Source organism: Pongo abelii, chromosome 5 (genome assembly GCF_028885655.2).
Source record: "Pongo abelii isolate AG06213 chromosome 5, NHGRI_mPonAbe1-v2.0_pri, whole genome shotgun sequence".
NCBI classification, from domain to species: Eukaryota; Metazoa; Chordata; class Mammalia; order Primates; family Hominidae; genus Pongo; species Pongo abelii.
Window position 1 is genome coordinate 166,343,554 of NC_071990.2, and position 22,964 is coordinate 166,366,517.

At 35.3% G+C, this 22,964-nt stretch overlaps 1 long non-coding RNA gene across 1 annotated transcript; it reads right to left on the reverse strand.

Moving 5' to 3' along the window:
* Positions 1-758: 758 nt before the first annotated feature.
* LOC129060132 (uncharacterized) lies at positions 759-14,407 on the reverse strand. The gene is made up of 3 exons (XR_008526558.2): positions 14,275-14,407; positions 3,263-3,424; positions 759-941 (listed from the first exon to the last, which is right to left on the reverse strand). It is a non-coding gene; the product is annotated as an uncharacterized LOC129060132 (long non-coding RNA).
* Positions 14,408-22,964: the final 8,557 nt, after the last annotated feature.

Sequence of the window (22,964 nt, forward strand, 5' to 3'; positions counted from 1 at the left end):
CTTCATACCATGGTGGCTGGTTTCCAAAAAAACAAATATGTTTCCAGGACTCTTATGGACTAACCCTGAAACTGGCACAGGATTACTTTTACCACTTTACATTGATCAAAACTAGCCAACAGGTTAGTCTAAGACAGGAAGTGGACTTCATTGATGGAAGTAGCAGGCATGCACAAGAATGGGAGGAATCAGCCTTCTCTGTAGACCATCCATTCCTAACCCTTCATCGACACGATCCAAATAGAACACCTATTTTCTACTTCACCTTACTACTCCACGACCGTGGTGGTATTTGTTATTTATTCTCAGCCCAAACTGTACCTCCTCTTCTGTAACTGCTATTTGCTATCTTATTGTGTTGCTATAATCACTTTCCTGTTTGAAGAATTTCCCACCTTCTTTATTGTGATCCTGTTCTTTCAGCTTCCCTTGCAACTAAGGTATGACTACATAGCTTAGGGTCTGTCAAGTGGATGAACTTACCTCAAACTTTAAAGACAGAGTTGGTATAACTCTGACCAACTTTCCCTAAAAGGAGTGGATGATGAATCAATATTATTTGTCTTGGAAGGTAATGTTGGTGGTGCTACGTGCAGCATCCATGAACATCTAAATATATGAGTGGTAAAAGCTGCTTGCCAATATTGGCAATATGTCCTCATCAGACCAACCCTTTGGTGTGTCTGGGCATTATGTCTGGCTGGATGGCCATTAACCTGATTTTCCAGTCCTCCTAGGGACTCTGTGGACTGCCCAATAGCATTCTCACAGTTTTATTCTTCTTTAATGAGTCAAGGGTACCTCCAAACATGGCTCCCCTCCATCCTGTTCAAAGGTGCTCCCATAACCCAGTTTGCCAGGACAGAAAAACAAGTTCATCAGTATGTTTCCTTTTTCTTCTCCCTCCATATCTAATTATTCAATGTCTTAGGTTGAGTTACCTAGAAACAGAACCAGAGACAGGGCATTCAAGTACACATGCTTTACTGAAGGAATCCTTAAGGGTGGGGGTGAAGCAGTATAGGAAAGAGGGAAAGAGCCGAGTAAGGTTGTGCTTTCAGGTCAAGCTTATCATTGGTCTGATTTAGGGGTGTGCTACGAATACAAATCTCAGTGCAGAGTTGTACTCTGTGCAGCCAAAGGTAGGGTGGTCAACCATCCCCGTTTTCCCAGGCCTTTCTGGGTACTAACCCTGAAATTTCCATGTTGTGGAAAACTTTCTAGTCCTGGGAAAGCTGGGATAGTTGGTCACCCCAGCACACATTTGCACCCCTGTATCACTTAGCTATTGACTGTGGGCAACCATCCATCCAAGGATGGGGCGTATCACTTCCTGGGAGAAGCAGATCCCATCATTTAAGGGCAATTCTCAGGATAGGGTTTACGGCTGTGAGTCATTAGCAGCCAACCCTGACAGCAGCTGGAAGATGGGTCTTGGCCCTGTGAGTGAAATTCAGGCAGGGCACCGATGTAGCATCTACAGCAATCAATGGTGATGTTAACCCTTTTCCTGTTTGCTGGCAGTGCTTGCAGCTGGCAGTCCTAGTGGCTGCCACGTTTACCCCAAGATAACTTTGCCATGACATATCTCGCTTTTATTATTATTTTTGTATTGCTTTAGTATATTGACTTTGGAAACAAAAGACATCATTCTATTTAAACCATTCTGGTTTTAGTAGTAGTACTTCCATTTACAAAACACAGTCATTCTTGATTGCCGAAAATGACAAATCCTAGAAAATGTAGCATTCCTATGCAAGATGTTAACATGGTTCTTAGTTGTTGGTCGAAGATTCATTTGATGAATTTAATTTTTCTGAAATAGACAATTCTGATGATTCAGATGATTCTGATGTTAGTTTTGTTTAGAAATAACTCCAAGAATAGTTTTTATATTTTGTTTTCACATTGAAAATCAATCAGGGCCGGGTGCAGTGGTTCACGCCTGCAATCCCAGCGCTTTGGGAAGCTGAGGTGGGTGGATCAGTTGAGGTCAGGAGTTCAAGACCAGCCTGACAAGCATGGCAAAACCCTGTTTCTACTAAAAATACAAAATTATCCAGGCGTGGTGGTGGGTGCCTGTAGTCCCAGCTACTTGGGAGGCTGAGGCTGGAGAACAGCTTGAAACCAGGAGACAGAGGTTGCAGTGAGTGAGATCATGCCATTGTGCTCCAGCCTGGGCAACAGAGTGAGACTCTGTCTCAAAAAAAAAAAAAAAAAATCAATCAATCAGATTTGCTTCATCCTCAATGAGTATTTATGTAAAATTAGATGAGTGCTGCCAGTGAACTGCATGTTTTTTTTTCCTAAACAGTTAATTTTCCCAACAAAAGATATCTCTTAGCAGTTCGCTTCTCTCCTTCCCTACAGTCTCTGCACTTGTCTAGATCTCCATCATTTACCACTGAAAATACTGATATTGCTTTTTAACAGACTCCCCAAGGAAAATTGGTCTGATGTTGACAACCATAGAAGGCCAAAGCTGTGCTTTCCAGCAAATGACAATCTTTTTGTTTACATCTCAACTTTCTCATCTAAGAAGCAAAGAAAACAATGATGCTGAAATTACTTTCTCTCTTGGGAATTTGCCCTGCCCAAATTCCACTCATGGGGCCAAGGCACCCATCTTCCAGCTGCTATGGGGTTTGGCTGCTAATGACTCACAGCTGTAACCCCTGTCCTGTACCCTTAACTGATGGGATCTGCTTCTCCCAGGAAGTGATATACCCCATCCTTGGGGTGGGGGGGTGGCTGCCTATAGCCAGTAGCTGACTAATACAGGGGTACAAATGCTTGCTGGGATGACCAGCTCTCCTAGTTTTCCCATGTATGTCTGCACATGTTAGACATACGTACTCCATGCATATCTGCACATGTTTAGACATATTCCATGCCCACTATTTCAGGTGCATGGTCCACAGTGACAGATTTTATAATCTAGCCACCATTTGTTTGTTAAGATCACATAGTTTAATGTGAGAGAAAAGTGGTGTCTACAAGAAATAATGCGGGTAGAGTGTGAGTTCATGAGTAGCCATTCCAGTGTCATTCAGCACTTTTTCCCTAGATTCTAGAAACATTCCAGGAAAAGTAGGTAATTAATGAATACTTTTTGAGAGCTGATGAATGGCTGAATTAAGGGTGTATTTGGCATCTTCAAGGATATAAAGGATCATCACACAGATTCCAGCACATATATTTCCCATGCATTGGGGTGGCTTATTTCAAACTGGCTAAATATTAATTGATTCCAGAGGCTCACATCATATTCACAGGAGTCATGGCAGCTCTAGTGGAGAAATACTGGCCTTGAGAGCAGCTCAGTGTCATGTGCCAGTCCACGGAGGCGAAACTCAGTCTGTGTCTCTGGATCTAAGTGTAAGTTCCCGGAGGTAAAGCCATCTTGACCTAAAGATGCTGACATCTGGAACAAGATAGTTCATTATAAAACAAGAAATTCCAAAACAACTGGAAGGATACCTCATAAGATAATGCAGAATAACAAAGTGGTTACATCTTGGCTTCTATCATCAGTGGTCTTGGTTCAAATGCCTGATTTGTTATTTTTCCAGCCATACGATGTGACCTGTGTTAGTACTCCATCTACATTGCCTTTTAGTATTATCCTGTCTTCATCCATATTGTGGAAATGGTGGAAGTACCTACATCATGTGGATTCTGTGAAGTTTAAATGAGTTTCTCTATTTGAAAAGTTAAGGGCAACGTCTGTCATATAATAAGTCATATCCAGCGAAATATAATGTCATACCATATCATACTGATAAATGTTAGTTGTTATCGAAGCCATTATTAAAACATTAAGCAATCTGGAATGGCAAAGCTGCCCACGAGGAATCTTCCAGATGATGCTGACTACTTAGTCACCTTCTTCACTGAGGTTATAAATGGGGAAATGATATCTTGAAACTTCACTACAATTCAATAAAAGAATGTGCTATGAGTGGGGTGATGAGGTGCAGGAAATGCCACCATATGGCATGTTGGCATACTGAGTATTTTAAGAAGGAAATAGACAACATCATGTAAACACAGAGGTTACCTTCTGGCCTTTCTTCTCTGAAGTAGGCCATAAAAGAATGATCTGATCTACCTTCCATGAAAGTAGGTCCTAAGACCCTTGTGTTCTCTATACATGGAGGAAAGGAATGAAGATGCAGAGAAGACATGGCAAGAAGAATCTGAACAAACTGGCCCTCTAAGTCCACCCCCCAAGTTTATTGCTATCAGATCTTACTCTGTGGCAGTCAACCAGACTTCTGCATGACTGTTCACAGACATAAGGCATTTCCCTGGTCTTCGTTTCTGAAAGATCCCTTGCGACATAAAACTTTTATTAAGTAGATTTGTTATGCTTTTCTCTTGTTAATCTGTATTTTGCTATAGGGGTCTAGGTCATGAACCTAGAAATGGGTAAAGATACATATTTTTTTCTTCTCTATAGAGGCACACTAAATAATAAAGAAGTTTATAAGAGCTTTCTTCCCAGGAAATAAATTTCTTTTTGAAAAGAGTATTAACTTTTAATAAGACAATTATGAAAATAACTCAGCCAACATTGAAAATAGTTAAGTTAAAAATAGAAAAAGAAAGGAAAATGAAATATCTTTCTAAATCATTTCACTCAGAAAATGAAATTGCCAATATCTGGTGAACTTGATTTCAGATATAGCTCTAAGCTTACATGCAGTTGAAGGCTTGATAGATGAAATACTTTTACAAAAATTACACATAATATACATGATTCTTAAAATAACATTTTAAATGTAATTCTACTTGAATTTAAAGTGGATAATAGACTAAATAGGCACTGACTAAAAGAACTTACATATTACTGAAATAAAAGAGATTATTAGCCTCTGAGAGAGCTCTCAGAAGCTAAGGTGATAAATTAAAAGCTCGACGTTATTATGTTATTGTAGCCATATGAATCCAATTTGTTCAATATGTATTGATCTAAAATGGGGTAAGCAGAGGAAATGTGTACACTGCATTTTCCTCTCATCACCAATCCTGAAGGCTGTCTGGCTTTTGTTTAGTCTTTTTGTTTTGTTTTGTTTTTTCATGCATTCAATTTTCAGTATCAGTCCCTTTTATGATATTTCTTAAAAAAATTCTTAACTTGTATTTCATGTTTTCTTTGGCTGAATATCATATTCAGGATTATTTTCTCAAAAATTGCTCATGGGTATAGTATACCCTGAATTTTTAAATGTTGCCTTTTATTTTTAAGTATAATTTTTTTGGTATAAATTTCTCAAATCTCTTTGTTTATGAGACATTTTTGTACAGTGATTCATATAATTCTTGATTAATGGAGTTCAGAACTTTTCTAGATTATATTGGCACTAACTTTTTTTGTGTCATTCCCTCCCCAGTACTGACTATACAAATTTATACAGATTTTTCTCTTTTTATGCCAGAAAAGTTCCCTACTTTTACATTCACAATACTTCCATGTATTACTTGTAAACTTATCTTCTTAATGTTCAATCACCTTATTGAAAATCATATTTATGTTCATTTCCATTTCAAATCAACTACTTCTCACTTTACCGTATTCTGGACACATTCATTATATATTTTTTCTTCTACAGCAGCTCTTACTTCTGTAATAATTTAATGTATCTTGCCTCTATTATTTTCTTATTTCCGCTGGTTTACTTTTCATTCTCATACCATTCTCTTACTTTCTTGAAGTCATTTTTTAATGATGAACATCACATTTTAAAATAATTTATTTAAAATAAATCTATTTGCTCAATTCTCTGTTAATTCTTTTCATGATATATGTTCTTCAAACTTTTGTTAAATCAGTTTCTCACATCAGTATTTTTTATTATGCTCTGTTACATTAAAACCCATTGCTCTCACATTTTCAAAGGATACTTTACCCAAGGATAATTTTCCAACATCATGCAATGGTAATTTGGAAATTATTGGTTTACCGAGTTATGCAGATCTTCTAAAAGTTGCCAAATTTCATAATCCAGTGTCAAAGAGATCACATTCGTTAATATCACCACAGCCTTACCAAGAAAGTCTTTAAATGATGGGAAGTTGTTGGTCTCAGAATAGCGGATATGATTTTTCCAAAATTTGAATTTTTCACATGAACGCTTGAATTTTATCATTAGCAACAAATGTCAGTTGTTTTCCTGTATGTGACAGGTTCACTTTCCTTATTTTTTTTTGACAAAATATCTGCCAAACTCTCAAGTCAAAATAATCAGTTTGTCAGTTTCTCAAGTAAAAAGGACGTTAAATGAAAGAAGCAGTCGTTTGCAAATGTAACAATGATGCGTGATTTTCCTGGAGACAACCATCCCACTTTGGTAGGTACCAGAAGTCCTTTATGTACTTCACATTTTCATCAAACAGAATATTAAAAAAGACATGTACCCAAGGGTTGATTTTAATAAAGTTAACACTTTTTATTGCTTCAGTGAGGATATTCTTAAGTGAAACTGGCATCTTTCCCCACTGAATTGCTGTGAAGAGTACAATGACTGCTAGTTCAGATTGGTGACATTGCCTTGATTTGTGCTAAGCCCCCAGCTGTTTTACTCATTGCTTTTGCATCATCATTTGCAAATGTCAGCACAACAACTAATATCTCAATATTGTTGTACAAACAGTTCTGACTTTATGTGCTTTGGAGATGGTCTCAGGGAACCTCAGGAGTCTCCAGATCCTTTTAATTACTAAGTTTAGCAAAAGCTGTGGAAGAAACTGCCATCCCCTCATGGTGGTGGAATTAGTAGCAAGAAGGAATCAATCTATTCGCCTATCTCTTTGTATTTTTAATTGTTTCCACTCATATGTTACTTTTATAAATTATTTTGTAAAACTCAATAAGGAGAAATAATTTAAAAAATTACCATCATAATCATCAAAAGCAATTTAGCCCAGGTCAAAACATAATTTTATCTCAACTATTCTGATATCTGCCTTAATGTGACCTCTATTTTTAAAATAGATGTCTAATACTCATTCAACTGATGCTTAGAAAAATGCTAAGGAATCTATAATTGTGCTTTCCAATGATATATTTTGTACTTCGGATAAATGCTTCATTGGTTTATATAATCTAAAGTTTAACAAATAACCACATTCAACTCACTGGCAAAATCAAAAATATAGTTTGACTCTATGATCATCAGTATGTAAATAGGCAGGTGAAATCTTAATTTAATCTTTTAGAAAGAAATATATTTAAAATTGCTTGCTGCATAGATAAGTTAATAAGCTTCACCAAATCATGCAATAATGTGAAAAAAATTTAAGTCCCCTAAGAGTGCCAAATATATGCCATTATTCAACAGCCAGCTCCATTTTTAATGATTTCCCTGAGCTACAAAGGCAAGTTGAATTGAATGATTTAATCAGCACACTGTTTCCTATTTTCACATTTATGTATATCAAACTGAGAATATAATCACTCACATTATTTAGAAACTCTTTTGTGTCCTGAATAGGTCAAGTGTATTATTATGAGCTTATTTGGCTGGAAGAAACCTGGATTGTATCCGTTGTACATAAACTGATTATATTTTAATTGCATTTACCATATTCCTTATAGATTTTGTTTGATATAATTAAACCAATTAAACTTATAACACACTCACAGAAGGTGCTAAGAAAAAAAAGAGTAAAGAAAAACTATATTTTTCACTACTTGATAGTGGTTTGAGCTTTTTTAGTACTAGATTAGACATCATTGCAATTAATTGAGTGTAATTAAGAAGTAAAGCGATGTTGTTACTGTGGTCACTCATCAAGTAGTGTGATAGCAAGTGCTGAGGCACTGTTGACTGAAACGCTGTTAAGGAGATGTTTCGATGTCATTTATCGCAATAGATACTCATCTGACTTAGGGTTCTAAGGACAAAGCTATAGACACAATAAGTATTCAAATGTTAATTGAAAATTCTAATATTATAAGGATGTGAAATTAAAAAAATTATCTCTGCTGTGCAGAAGTTGGCAAAGGTTTCATTAAAGAGCTATGTAGTTTCTGTTGCAACTGTTTGACTTCACCAAGGCGGTGTGAAAAGAGCCACACAAGATGCCAATAAAACTTTACTCGCTGCAACAGGTAGACAACCAGCAGTCACAGTTCACGCAACAGCGGGTCCTCGGGAAGTAACCTCTAACCTAGTGATTGTTATAAACTGCATTCATTCTTAGAAGAAAACATGTCAGAAGTGAAAAGCAGGTCTAAGGGTGGAATAATCTATTTCTCTACCCATCTTAGGTTGTCCAGCTGGGGCCCCATAAATTAGACTGGCAAAAGACAAACTGACAAGAGAACAAACGTTTGTTAACATGGGATGAGTAACTTGAATGTTTGGTTATATCTTGGACTTATAAAATATTTTAGCAAAGGAAAAGCAAAGAGAAGGGACCAGACAAAGAAAAAAGGCCTTGAGTCTCCAGGGGTATTAAATTGTCAGAAGGCAAATATACGAGAAAGGAATGAAAGATAAGGGCTAGCTAGTAAAGCTTGTTATTATAGAGTCTTCTGGTGCAGATTCCAGGCTAATAAGGGTCTCGAATGATCTCTGCTGATTGACTCTTGTCCTTCCTGGTGGAGAGGGATAACTTTGTAAATTTGTGTCCTGTTTTTGGCAAATAGGAGGAGAGCAGAGTGCTTTTCCTGAGGTTGCTGCTTCTTAATTACCTTCAGCTCAAAATAATTCTTATGCCAAAGAGGCATATTTTGGGGCAATATATTCTGGTTACCTTTATTGGTTTGCATTTTATTTTGGCGGGGGCATGTGAAGCATCACCAGCAGTCCCTGATATATAACACTATTCTAAAAGCAAGCAAAAGTTGGATTTAGTTTGGGAACAAAATGAAAGGCCCTATTCTATTTGGTCTTTCTTTGAGTTTGTCGATACAAAATAGATTCACCCAAAATTTGAAAGAAACAAGGTAGGAGTTGATGAATACTGCTTTGTTTTTCCTCCTTTTAGAAACTGATATAAAGCAAGGGTTAATCAAGACCTTTCAAAGAGGCTCTGCTTAAAAGTCAGCAGTTTCTCTGCTCATTATCTTCTGAGTGAGATGCACACAAATACGTCACTCTGCCTATATTTTAAGGGATTAGTGTGGGAAGCTCCTGAGATGCCAACAAAAACTTCAAAGTGACATTATTTTATGACTATGGTTTAGGGGAAAGGATGTCGAAACTAAGACATCTGTGAAAGCATTTGCTACACTGATAATGGAAACCCCTTCCACATCTGTTTTGAAATCTGGGAGATAATTGTCCAAGCAGAAGCTCTGTTTCAAGTAACCATCCAGCCCCCAAACTGAAGAAAGCTGTTCTAATTCAGATTCTAAGCCATTAACTTTCTTCTGGAAGGTCATGTGCCCATCATTGATATGAAAATATTTCCTGTCCTCGTGGCCTCACAGCCCTGGGCTAATCCAAACTGCTCTTTCATTCCTTGCATAAAACCTTAACATCACTTTCTTCTTATCCATGAAATGCAGTTTCTAGGGCAATGCATTTTCTCCACTTTGAGAGGGGTAACGTCAGCTGCAGATACAGATATCATTGAGTTTTTTCTCCATACATGAAAAGTTTGCTTTCCATGCTGGCAACCATGGAGATGCCCTCTGTGTTTGGAGAAGACTCCTGTTTTAATCAAATCTTTAAAAAATATTATTTGCACATTAAATGAAATAAAACACTCTCCAGCTTCTCTCCTTTGCCCTTGCAACTGTGAACACACTATGCCTACAAAGCTCACCTTACAAGTCATTAAAATGTAATATTAAAATGTAATAACTAAGCCTCTACAGCTACTGTCCCCAGAAAAAAAAAAACACATCAACACGAGCAGAGTATATTCAGTTTTGAGGCTATAAGTGCTCCTTGCAAATGTTTAAACATCTCCATTCCTTAGAATAGATACACAAAGGAATTGTAGATGCCTTCATTCTCCTATGCTTGTTCACACAATTTACTAATTCACATAACAGGTCATCCAAAATGGGTCATTCAGTTATTGGCATAATTATCCAGGTTCAGTTGTTAATATAATTAGGGGTAATGTAAATGTGAGCAATTTTCCAAACCATAATTAATAGGGCACAACAATACACAGAGAAATAAAAGCCACAATTTTCCTAAATTGCTAGTCTAGTGCTCATTAGAGTAAGCTGTGTGGGAGCATTTGCCGTGCACCAGGCCGTAGGCAGGGGCTTTAAACAGATCATATCATTCAGTCCTGGACAGTCCCCATTGTACACATCAGAAACTGAAGCTGACAGAGGTTGAGCCCTTTGTTCGCATAAGTGGTAAGTGGTAAATTAAACCTTTGTAGCTGGGTCTGTCTGATTTTGATCACTGTGCCATAGTACCTACTCCTAGATTAAACTTTTGAAAATAAATAAATCGTTTGGAGTTCCAGGGCCATCCTTTCTGGGACTATTTATTTGGATATGTTCTTGGGGGAAAATGAGGACAGGAAGTTGAGGGAAAGACCCTGCCTCCTGGATGCTCTTTCTACAACCTCTGTGGGCTTCGCCGCCTCTTCTCACTCATCCCTTCCATGGAGAATGGTCAACCTGATCCACTTCACTGCAGAACAGGTTACTCCACATCTGCTAGGAAGTAGTGCCGCCGTATGCTAAGAGTTTGTTGGTAGAGACAGTTAGCGTTCCCTCTCACTTATCCCGGGGCCACTTTGTAAAATGTGGCTGCCCTCTCCTCACTCCCTTTTCACTAGCAGGCCTTCTGCCAAGAGGGGGAAGCCCATTACGACTGAGGCAAATTGCACCCCACATTCAGACATCTGAAATCATACCTAAAGGAGTCTTTTTATGTGACTTGGGCTGTCTGTGGTATACTTTGGGCTACGAATGGCCGTGCAGACTGGGGAACAGTGAGAGAAAAAGGAGCAGGTGCAAAGAGAAGTAGAATTGAGAGGTGCAGAAAGAACAGCTGAGTCCATCCATTTTCTACTTTCCTGAACTCACAAGGCATTCTTGCCTTGGTTTCCAAGAGACACAGGGTAACCTGACAATAAAATCCCCATGTGGGTGTAAATGATCTTTAAGTGGTTTTTATTTGTTTCAATGGAAGCTTTCTAAGTGATATACTAATCAATGTTCAAAATGTCCCTACTAATAAACTCTTGGATTAACTCGAATCTCTGCGAGATCCTTAGCACAGATCTGCAATCTGCTCGCTTGTTCTCTGGTCCATTCTTTTGAAGTCACCTTCCACGGCTACACGATGCTTCTCAAACATTTTTGAGACAGTCAAACAGTCTGAGAAATATTTTTTAAATAGTTTAAAACTTATGGGAATTCTGATTAATATACATTGCCAGCAAGAGTTATGGTTCTTAGATGCAGCAGTGCCAGTATATTTTTTCCTATAATGAGATTCCCAACAATATTTTTTTATACAACTAACTGCTTCTTTAAATAATGATACGGAATTTACATGTAAACCTTTATTCAACAAATCATCTTCGTGGATGGATATTTTCAACACTAGTGTTATATTTTACAATGCAAAATGTAAACACTTTACTTTTTATGCTTTCTTTTAGTGTTATGAATTATCTGAAAGAATGTTTTATTGATTGTTCCACCATGGCTTATGCCCTTTTATTCCTGGAAAGATAAATCAAATTTTTTCTGCATTAGTAATCTCCTTCTTGGAAATATTTAATAATGAGTAATGAAAGAGTATGACTCAACGAACCAAGCCCTAAATGATGGTTCTTCAATACGGAGAAAATCTACAAGCATATGGTAAAACGTGAGGGACTCTGGAAGGAACATATCATATGGTAAGATGAGGAGAAAAGCTTGAAGATATTAAATTTTGGAGTTTCATGCTCATTAATTCATCAGATGTGTTCTATGAGCCAGACACTATACTAGGTGCTGAGATACAAATATTAACAGAGGAAGAGCTCATAGCCTAGGCAAGAAGACTCAAAAATAGAGCGCAGACTTAAAAGCCTCTCTTGTAGCTCACTGCAGCCTCAAATTTCTGGGATAAAGTAATCCTCTCACCTCAGCCTCCCAGATAGCTAAGATGACAAGCATGAACCACCATGCTTGGCTGATTTTTTTTTTTTTTTTTTTTTGAGACAGAGTCTCACTCTGTTGCCCAGGCTGGTGTGTAGTGCCATAATCTCAGCTCACTGCCACCTCCGCCTCCCGGGTTCAAGCGATTCTCCCACCTCAGCCTCCCGAGTAGCTGCGATTACAGGCATGTGCAACTAGGCCCAGATAATTTTTGTTTTTAGTAGAGATGGGGTTTCACCATGTTGGCCACGCTGGTCTCGAACTCCTGACCTCAAGTGATCTGCCCACCTCTGTCTCCCAAAGTGCAGGGATTACAGGTCTTGAACTCCTTGTCTCAAGGGAGCCTCCTGCCTTGGCTTCCTAAAGTGCTGGGATTATAGTTGTGGGTCACTGTGCCTGGCCTGACAGCCAATAATTTTTTATAGCTATTTTAAAAAAGGAAAAAAATTATATATACCTTTACTTTATTGTTTGTGGGAATAATCTCTTTGTAGATCAAACTTTGGTATTATCCTTCTGCTTCAAGAAATTTCTTTAATTTGTCTTTTAATGAATGTTTAATTGATGAATTTTCTTTGATTTTGCTTGTCTGAAAAATATTTTCCTTATTCTTAATTTTTAAAATACAATTTGTGACTGTAGAATTTTGGAATAACAATTATTTTTTCTTTTCACAATTTAAAGATGCCACACCATTGTCTTCTAGGTTGCGTAATTTCTTATGAAGAGTTTCCTCTAATTCTTACCTTTATTCTTTTGTAATGCTTTCTGCTTTGGCAAACGTAGCAATTTGAATATCAAGTATCCCAGTGTTTTCTTTCCTTTTTTTTTTGTATTTATCTGGCTCGATGTTTGCTAAACTTCTTGAATTCATGCTTTGATATTTTCATTTTATTTGAAAGATTCTCAGCTATTATCTCTTCACATATTTGTTTTGGCCCATGTTCTCTCTCTTTGCCGTCTAGAACTGTAATTACATGTAAGTTATACCTTTGGGTGATGTTTCACAGCTTGTGGACGCTCTGTGTCCCCACCCCCAACCACTCTTTTTATTTTTTCCATTGTGTTTCAATTTGGGTAATTTCTTGTTTTTATTTCAATAACTTTGGGGGTACAAGTGGTTTTTGGTTACATGCATGAATTCTACAGTGCTGAATTCTGAGATTTTAGTGCACTCATCACCTATTATATATTGTACCCAATACGTAGTTTTTTATTCTTTACCTCCCTCCTACACCCCTGCTTCTGAGTCTCCAAAGTCTATTATATCGCTCAGTTTGGGTAATTTATATTAAACAGTTTTAAAGTTCACTGATTCATTCCTCAGTTGTGTTATGTTGACTGATGAAGTTGTTAGAGGCATTCTTCATCTCTCTTAGCGTATTTTTTATTTCCTATGTGGTAGGCAAAACAATGACCCCTAAAGATATCCATATCCTAATCTCTGGAGCCTTCAAATATGTTATACAGTTAATAGGAATTAAGTTTGCAGATGGAATTAAGACAGCTAAACCAATGAATTCAAAATAGGAAGATTATCCTGGATTATCTGGGTGGGCCCAATGTAAGGGTTCTTCAGTGTGAAAGAGGGAGGTAGAAGAGTCAGAGCACTATAAGCCAAGTCATTCCTGGCTTCCATGATAAAAGAAGGTACGGAGCAAAAGAATGAAGGCAACCTCTAGAAGTCGGAAAAGGCAGGAACAGTTATTCTTCCCCGAGAGCCCCTAGAAAGCACTATTATCCTGCCAATACCTTGATTTTAGCCCAGAAAGACACATTTTGGATCTGACATGCAGAACTATAAGAGAACACATTTGTGTTCTTACCAGTTTGGTGGTAATTTATTGTAGTTACATGTTGTTCATAGTTATTTTGTACTCTCTTAGGGATAGTTTCAATATCTATATCATCTCTGTGTCTAATTCTGTTGCTTGCTTTTTTCTATTGGAAGTACTTTCTGTCTTTTTTAATTTTATAATTTTTGATTGATGTTCATAGTGTACATGACAATATATTAGACATTGTAGTAAGTAGCATTTATGCCTAGAAATGGGCATGCTTATTTTCTGCTATGCTGTTAGTGATGAGGTAGGGAGGATTAAGTCAATCTAGTTAAAAGTCAGTCTGGGTTTGCAATTAGCTGTTTCCATGTCTGCCTGCAGTGTACTGCTGTCTTCAAATTCCTCCAGCGTTACCTTGTGCTTGGATTCTGGATAACTTTCCTGAGCATTTTTCTCAATGTTCGTCCCCAACCACAGCTCCAAGTTTGCCTTTGTATTTAGACCTAAGAGAGGATCTAGTTTCAGGTTCCTTTTCTTTCCCCCAAAGTAGAAATTCCTTGTTACTTGGTGCTTGGTAGCCTGGGCAACAGAGGTGGGGGGATTCTGTTTTCCTTGTTTAGTCACTGTCTTAGGCTCTGTGTCATGGTTTCAGAGGTAGAGTTTCCAAGTGACCCTGCTCATCCCAGCAGTAGGGGAGCTTTAATTTCCTGGGTCCAGGATGGTTTTCTGCAACTCTCTGAGGAGTAGAAAACATTTACTTTTACCCTCCCACCAATCATTGTGAGTCTTCATCAACTCTGTGGTTGATGGTGCTTGTTGCCTTTCTTCAGAAGCAGAAGCTTTTGTTACTTATGGGAGAAGAAATTGGGTGCTGTTGCATTCTCTCCTGCAGCAGCTTCACCATCCTCCAGGACTGCAACAACAAGTGTTCTCCTCTCTTTGATGCTGCTCCTTCTCATGGGCACACAGTAGGTTGTTGGAGGAAAACCTACAGTGGAATATCAACTTTCCTTGGGTCTATAGCTCAGTGGTGTTCCATACAATCGCTTTATCTGACTCTCACTCCTTAAGCAATCTGATACAATTTTTAGCTGAATTATTCCTACCCACATGTATTGAGACCTGGTGTTCCACCTTCTTCCATAGGTGATTATTGAAGTTCTGTTTCTCCCTGGAGGTACATATCTTTCCTTAGATGTGGGTGGCTACCTTATTACATCAGCTTTCTGATACGTTGAAAAAAAGTTATCATTCTGTAGATTATACAGCTTTTTATTTTGGTTTGTGTGGGAGTATATGCTAATACCCTATTATATAATATAGTATACTATATAAAACATATATACATGTAGCATATAATATATAATAATATATGTAATAATATATGTAAATAATATACAATATACTATACTATACTGCAGTCTATTCTGGTGGTGCATTTGTTGTATTTTTTGTGGTATACTGATGTGCTCGTTTAACATGTGTATTTCTTTATTGTCTCACTATTGTGGGTTTTTTTCTATGGCTTGCATGTGTTCCTCAGCTTTGCTCACTGATCCTTTTTATCTCTTATTATTTCTGTTTAGTTTTTACTTTATTTAGGTCTTTTACAGAGAAATTTGCTGACCCTCATCTGTAGGAAAATTTCATTGCTCTTTTCTCATATATTTTCCATGTATGGATGCCACACGACCCTTTTTATTTATTTTAGAATAAATGATCTATAGAAATTAGTAGGCAATTCCAATGTTGGAAGAGGAAGGTTAGCTTTGTTGATTTGTTAGTTCAAGTGCTCTCTTCTCAGTTGCTATGAAGATAAACTATTGTTTTTAAAAATGTGAAACCTCTGTGCCTAATTGTGTATTTCATATTTCAGACCTTTACACATTTCAGAGCCTTCTCAATCAGCCCTGTGTGCTCATTCTTTCACTGGCCACTGTTACCAAGTAGAGTGGCTCCTGTCTTCCAAAGTGATCCATTTGCTTCAGAAACTGTTTTTGTTCGCCTTTTGAGATCTGTCACCTGTGAGATGCTGAACGTTGTATTACTTTTCCTCTCATGTCTCTAAGTATTTTCCCTTTTTTCAATCTCAGCCCAACTCATGGCAGTTCTAAATAAAGTGGAGCGCTCTTATTTTAAAGTGTACATTTTCTGGAAACTTATGACATCTTCCTCTACTAGACCCTTTCTCTTCTTCAAATTCTTTTCTGACTCAATATCACTGCTTTGGTTTATTGCTTTATGAGTTCTTACCCAGCCCTGATGGTCTTAATAGCTTTATATAGCATTTTCATATAGTTCATATTTTTTTTTTTTCTGTTCCGTAATTTGGCCAATCAAGCAGTTTGTGGTTTACTATTCACTGTGTGGTTTTCCCTCATTATCATATATGGTTTCCCTGTGAAAAGGCAGAAAAATTCTTAAATAACTTATAAGTTGATCTTGCTGGAAGCTGGTAATGTTTTTTAAATTGTTTTGATCGTTACAAAATTAAGAATAGAGTTGCATATGATGATTGATGGTTCAGTGATTCTCAAAACTGATATTAGCAAGCAAAATTTTAGCTAATATTCTTTTCTGGACCTTTTGATATAAAATATGCTGATTACTAAACAGACTACATTTACGAAATAATCATTCATTGTCAAAGAGACATTTATAAATTTTCAATTAAAGTTCCTAATTAGCATGAAAATCATGAGTTACTCTCATTGAATTGATATAGTAATAGACAAAACAAAGAAATAAAGAATTTTAATTAGTGTATGCAACCTTAATGTTGATAAATTTGCATTCTCCTCTTGGTTTTTTAAAATAACAAAAAAAATTTTAAAACACCAATTATAATCAACATGGATAAATTCTGAAGGAATCATAACCTATGCTGGGAACCATGGAGAAATAACATTTAAATTTTCTGGTTTTTTGAACTTTAATTGCTTTGTAGTTTTTTTTTAAATCCAATTTGCATAATAAAATATAACTGCATAAATTTCTACATGGTGATATTACAATTAGGAAATTAAAATGACAAATATAAATATTTAAATATTTTACTGATTAAATAAGAAGCTTCTGACAAGAAAAGCAGTTACCACATTGACCAAGCTCATCGTCTAGATTTCCATATCACCATCCAGCCTTTTGGAACCTGATAGTTTGTTTTCCCTTTGACAGAATTTCTCCAAAATAAGTAGTAGCTATGAGTAAATAAATGAGTTTTGTATTTATAATTTATTATAACATAATTAAAATCTTAATGTATGAAAATACTAATGTACAAACAATATAGTAAGTATTATATAGTCCCTATCCATACTAAGTAATGAAACATTACCAATACAATGGAAAACACTTAAGCACTTTACCAAAAATCTTTCTGTTTGTTCTGGGTTAAACAGTAACTTAAATTTAGACTTCATTATTTCCACATAGTTCTGTCTGTACTTACTATGTATGTGGGTTTCTTTGATGAATATATAGTATTATTTTTAATGTTTCAATTATATGCAAATAAACTGTGTGTATTCTTTTGAATCTAGATTTTTTTATTATACTAGGATTATGAGATCCATCTTTGTTGAAAAAAATGTAGTGTTGCAATAGTTCATTACTTTTTAATGCAACATACTATTTTAATGTATGAATACAACACAATATAGTCCTACACTCAGTTCATGATCAATATTTGTGTAGTTTACAGTCACTATTATTACAGTCAATACTATTATGAATGTTCTTTTTAAAAAAATTCTTTACCTATTTTAGATAGTAGCTATTGTTTATTTTATGTGTTGCAAACATTTTCTGGTTTCTTTCTTAGTTTTACATTTTCTTGAGGAGTGCATTTCTTGGTGAATGTATACTATTAGTTTTTGTGTGGTCAAAATAATCATTCTTATTTGTTACGTTTTGCACTTTTTTTATCTTGTTGAAGAGAATTTTCCCTATTCTGAAGACATATAGATATAATTCTATATTTTTGCTTAAAAGTTGATTTTGTGCTTATGTTGGTAATGATTTTTATATCTTGAATTGATTTTTATACCTTGGATATGTCAATATATTTTCATTTCTTTCCATATTGATACAAGTCATCCCAATATAATTTGTTGAATAGTCCGTCCTCTCCCTACTGATCTGCAATACTATTTTGTCGTATATAGAGCTTCCATCCATGCATGAGCCTGTTCCTGGGCATTTAAATCTTAAACCTAAAATAATCAATTCAGAAGTGTTTGGATTTTGTATGTGAACAATAGGCAATCACATTGTCTACTCCTGATGGCATTTTCTTTTGACCTCTGCAATACCAATACTTTTCGTTTCATTCTTTTGTTTCTCTGTAGTTGCTAATACTGCCAACATTTTGTTAAACATGAGCAGGAATTCAATTTGGTAGTAATATTTTTTAACACTTTACTGGATTTTTTCCAGAAATTATTGTTTTAAATATTTATATCTATGTGAAAATAAAATTTTTGTGGAATATTATTTTTAACTGCCATTGTCCAATTATGGTACTAAAACTAGTCTTGATTTTTTAAGTTATTTAGAAAGTATTCTTTTTCCCCTGTTTTCCAGGGGAATTTTTGTAATATTGATATTTTATTTCTCATGGGAGTTGAGTAGAACTATTGATATTTTATTTCTCATGGAAGTTGAGTAGAACCTGTAAAACCATCTAAATTTAGTGTTGGTTTGCACTTTCAATGATTGAGCTTTTGGATAATAAATTTCTTTAATGATTATGAGAACAGCGATATTTTTCTTATATATCAGTTTCTTTGTTATCTTTTTCAGAAATATGTCTATATTGATCAAATTTCAAATTTATCACAAATATTTTCATATTTACTTGTTCTTAAAAAACAACTCATGTTATTGGTTACTTCTGTCACCTTAAATTTTAAAGACATTACTTTTGTCTTTTTAAAAAAATTAATCATGCCAGATATTGCATATTTACTAAATTTTGTTATGTTGTTCTTTTAAAAATATTTTTGGTTGGATATTTAACTCATATATTATTTCTTTATGTTCTAATATAAACATTTAGGAAAACAGCTATCTATCTGTATTACATATATATGTATAATTTTAAGGATTTTTTAAGTACTGCTAAAATTTTCTTTTACCAACCTTAAATTTAGTGTTATTTTTATCATTATTGCTTTCTCTCCCTATTTTTAAAATTTCTATTAATGTTACATCTCAATCTATGAGCTATTTAGCTTTCTAAAAAGTATTTCCCATATATGGAGGTTTTCCTTAATTCAATATTAAATTTACTATGTTGAGAAAATGTGGTTTGTTCCTTTTACATTTATCGTCATTAATAAGATTTTAAAAATAACTTCTATTATTTTATTTTATGCATGGTGTTTTTCTTCTTTTCCTGTGTTTCTTTTTGTGTTTTTTTTTGGCCTGAATTTTATTTTATTCTTCATTTTATTTTGTTTTCTCTCCTAATCTTTGAGAATTACATTGCTAATTCAATTTCGTCATTGTTTGTTCTTAAGTTTTTGTTATGTGTGCATAAAATCAAAAATTAATCATTGTATCTTTCTCCTCCCAAGCAATCTAAATACCTTAGACCCCTGTAACTCTATGCTCATCTATCTCACGAGTTTTCTGACATTTCAGGCCAATATATCTTTTAATTCCAGAATTCAGATATTATGATTGCTATAAAGAGTCAATTATTTTTTATTCAAATCCTATTTGCTAAGTTGTTTCTGTTCATTATTTCTCCCATTTCAGATCATCATTCTAGTATAATTTTCCTTCTTTTTGAAGCATATCTTTTAAGTTTCCTTAATGTCCATGTGTTAGGGGTAAACCCGAAGTTTTCATTCAAAAATTTATTTATTTTTACTTGGTTTTGAATGACTACTTAGCATTGTATACAATTTTATGTTTATAGTTATTTTCTTTAAGTAATTGGGACGTGTTATTTCTTATCTTCTGACTTCTTCTCTTCTGCTGGTAAGTCTGCTGTCAGGCCAACTATTCTTTTTGTGGCTTATCACTTTCCTTCTCTCTGTGGTTCAATTTTTCTTCTACTCTTAAGATTTTTGACTTTGATGTCTTGCAGTTTCATTACACTGTGGTTTAGTATAGAATTTTTTTTAAATTTATGTTGCTTGGACTTTTTATGTCTTTTTCAAGTCTTGTTTCTGTTTCTCTAATATTCTTTCAATTCTAATTTTATGTTCAATTTAAAGACAGATTTTATTTCCATAGAATTAGGTATTACAAGATTTTCTAAGCAGTCATTTTTCAAATCAGTCTGTTTTTAAATTTTTATTGAACCTTATTACTTGTTTATCTTATTAATGTTCTCATGTATTTCTTCATATTTATAACCCAATTTAGTTTATATCCAGATCTGTGGCTATTCATTGTTTCATCTGACCCTTATTCGTAGCGAGTTGTTTGTTATGTATTTATAATTTTAAAAAATTTTGAATACATCTTCCAGATTACCCAGGTTTGTAGTACACTTGAAGAATGTGTACATTGACTTTCTTGAGGAAACCTTTCTCTAGAAAAGATTTGCTTTTGCTTCTGCCATGTGCTTAAGATGCCAGGAATATGTGATCACTTTAAATGATTTTATTGAATTTTTGTGTAAATTTGAACCTTATGACCCAATGATGTCAGGTTTAGGGCTACAGTTTCTCAAGAAAACATCGTATTTCTTTTCTTCTCACTTGACTGTAATGCCTGTGGCTTGTAAGTTACACTGTAGAGTCCTTTTCCAGTGGGAAGACATTTGCTAGCTCACTTTTACACTGAAGGGTCCTGGCTTTGGTCAGCAGAACCTCTTTTATTCACTGTTTGGAGTGAGCCCAGCATCTTGTCTCATTGCTGTCAAGTATTCTGATCATGGTCCTCTCTTTAGCCAAAGGTCTTCAGATAACAAACGAGGGTGTCATTGCCAGCTCGTCACGGTGGATTCCAGTTTCCAGTGCTTTTGTTTTTAGCCCCTGGAATTTATTTTCTTTCTTGTGAGCACTGATATGCATGAGTTTTATTGAATTATATACAAAATTTTCAGTAGGTTGGAGAGGAAAAATGCCTGAATCTAAGGTTTGTTATATTGTTGTGAGTGGAAGGCCATTGTGAAACTTTAGAATTACCAACATTATTTCAGGAGTAAAACTGATAACATTTAAAAACCAGCACAGACCAATCAGAATGGAAGCAGGCCTTAAACAACTTTAAGCCATACAGTTTAATACCAGGTAAATATCCTCCCCACTTGCCCTTTAAGTCCTTTTTATAAGAATAAGTGAGTGATAGATGTAGTCACCTTACATCATCTTCATCAAAATGATACTAATGTTTTCAGTCTTAAAAACTGTTATAAATTTAATTTTCAGCTGCAAATTAAACATTCACTTCTTTACAAAGATTAAAATTATTTATATTCACTGAAAACAAAGATTGGTTGTAAACTATTTCTAAATGCTATTTTTAATCCATATAATTTGTTGAACAATTTGATTCTATACTCACAGGGGGCATGTCCTAATTCATAACAGGAACCATTTATGGAGTTTTATTTTGTGCCAGTAGTTATGCTACACAGTTTATATGCATTTTCTGTAACACTCACAAGAACCTTTGCACATGGTAGGTTCTTTATTGTTTGAAACGGAGTCTCACTCTGTCACCCAGGCTGGAGTGCAGTGGCACGATCTCGGCTCACTGCAAGCTCCGCCTCCTGGGTTCATGCCATTCTCCTGTCTCAGCCTCCTGAGTAGCTGGGACTACAGGCGCCCGCCACCACACCCGGTTAATTTTTTTGTATTTTTAGTAGAGGCGGAGTTTCACCGTGTTAGCCAGGATGGTCTGGATCTCCTGACCTCGTGATCTGCCTGTCTCGTCCTCCCAAAGTGCTGGGATTACAGGTGTGAGCCACTGCGCCTGGCCACATGGTAGGTTCTTAACATCTCCAGTTAGAAGTTTTGTAAACGTGAGTCAAAAGAAATTAAGGAACTGGCTGAATGAAACAGTTCATGAGTTCAAGCCCAGATCTTCTAACAACAACTGGTTGTATCAGGCAATGTTACTTATTGAAAAGGACTGGAATCAGACTGGGCTTTAAATTCTGCCACTGTTCATTTCTAGCTAAGTCACCATAGTAAGAATACTCATTGCACAATATTGCTACTTATGGTTATTTCATATTTGTGACTTTTGTTAAGTAAACTTTTTACAATAGAGTTTTCAGATTTAAAACAATTTGTTAAAGTGTCAGGCTAATATCTATATTCATTTCTGCGTAAATAGAAAACATGATAGACATGACTATAATACTGGATTAGGCATTATTCTAATGCTGGGTTATCAGTGTTCCTATATTAGTTTTTAAGTGTACATGGCAAAATATTATTCTAACAATATTTTAATTTTTCTTTAATGTCTGATTTCATGCAGTTGTTTTAGTCTCAATTTAAATAATTATTTTCAAAAGTGCCTAAGAAGATTTTTAGAAATTGTTAAAGATAATCACTTTAAATGGAAAATCGTTTGTTTTTCATTCCATTACTAAGTTGAGTGGATATATTAATGGGGACTAATGGTAAACTTAAAAATCAAGCTTTACAATATGTTCAGGACATTAAATAACAATTTCTAAATATACTAAAATATTTATACATTTTTGTAGTCCCATCATTTTAAAGTCATGTTTATTGGGATATACGTTAAACTCAATAAAGGTCAGCAATTTTGAGTGTGTCGTGGAATCACTTTGACAAACATATGCAGTCATGGGACCATTCCCACAATCAAGAAATAGAACATTTCCATCACTATAAAAAGTTATCTTGTGCCTTTATGAAGTCAATCCCTTCTTACCACTAGTAGTCACTGGCCAACACGGATGTTTTCTGCCCTTATAATTTTGCCTTTTCCAATATCATATACATAGAGATCATATTTATATTTATAATGTTGTCTTCTGTGTCCAGCATCTTTCATGTGATCTTGAAACTCATTCATATTGTTGCATGTATCAATGGTTCAGCACTTCAAGTGTCTGGATAGTATTTCATTGTACAGATTTACTCAATTTGCTTATTTGTTCACCT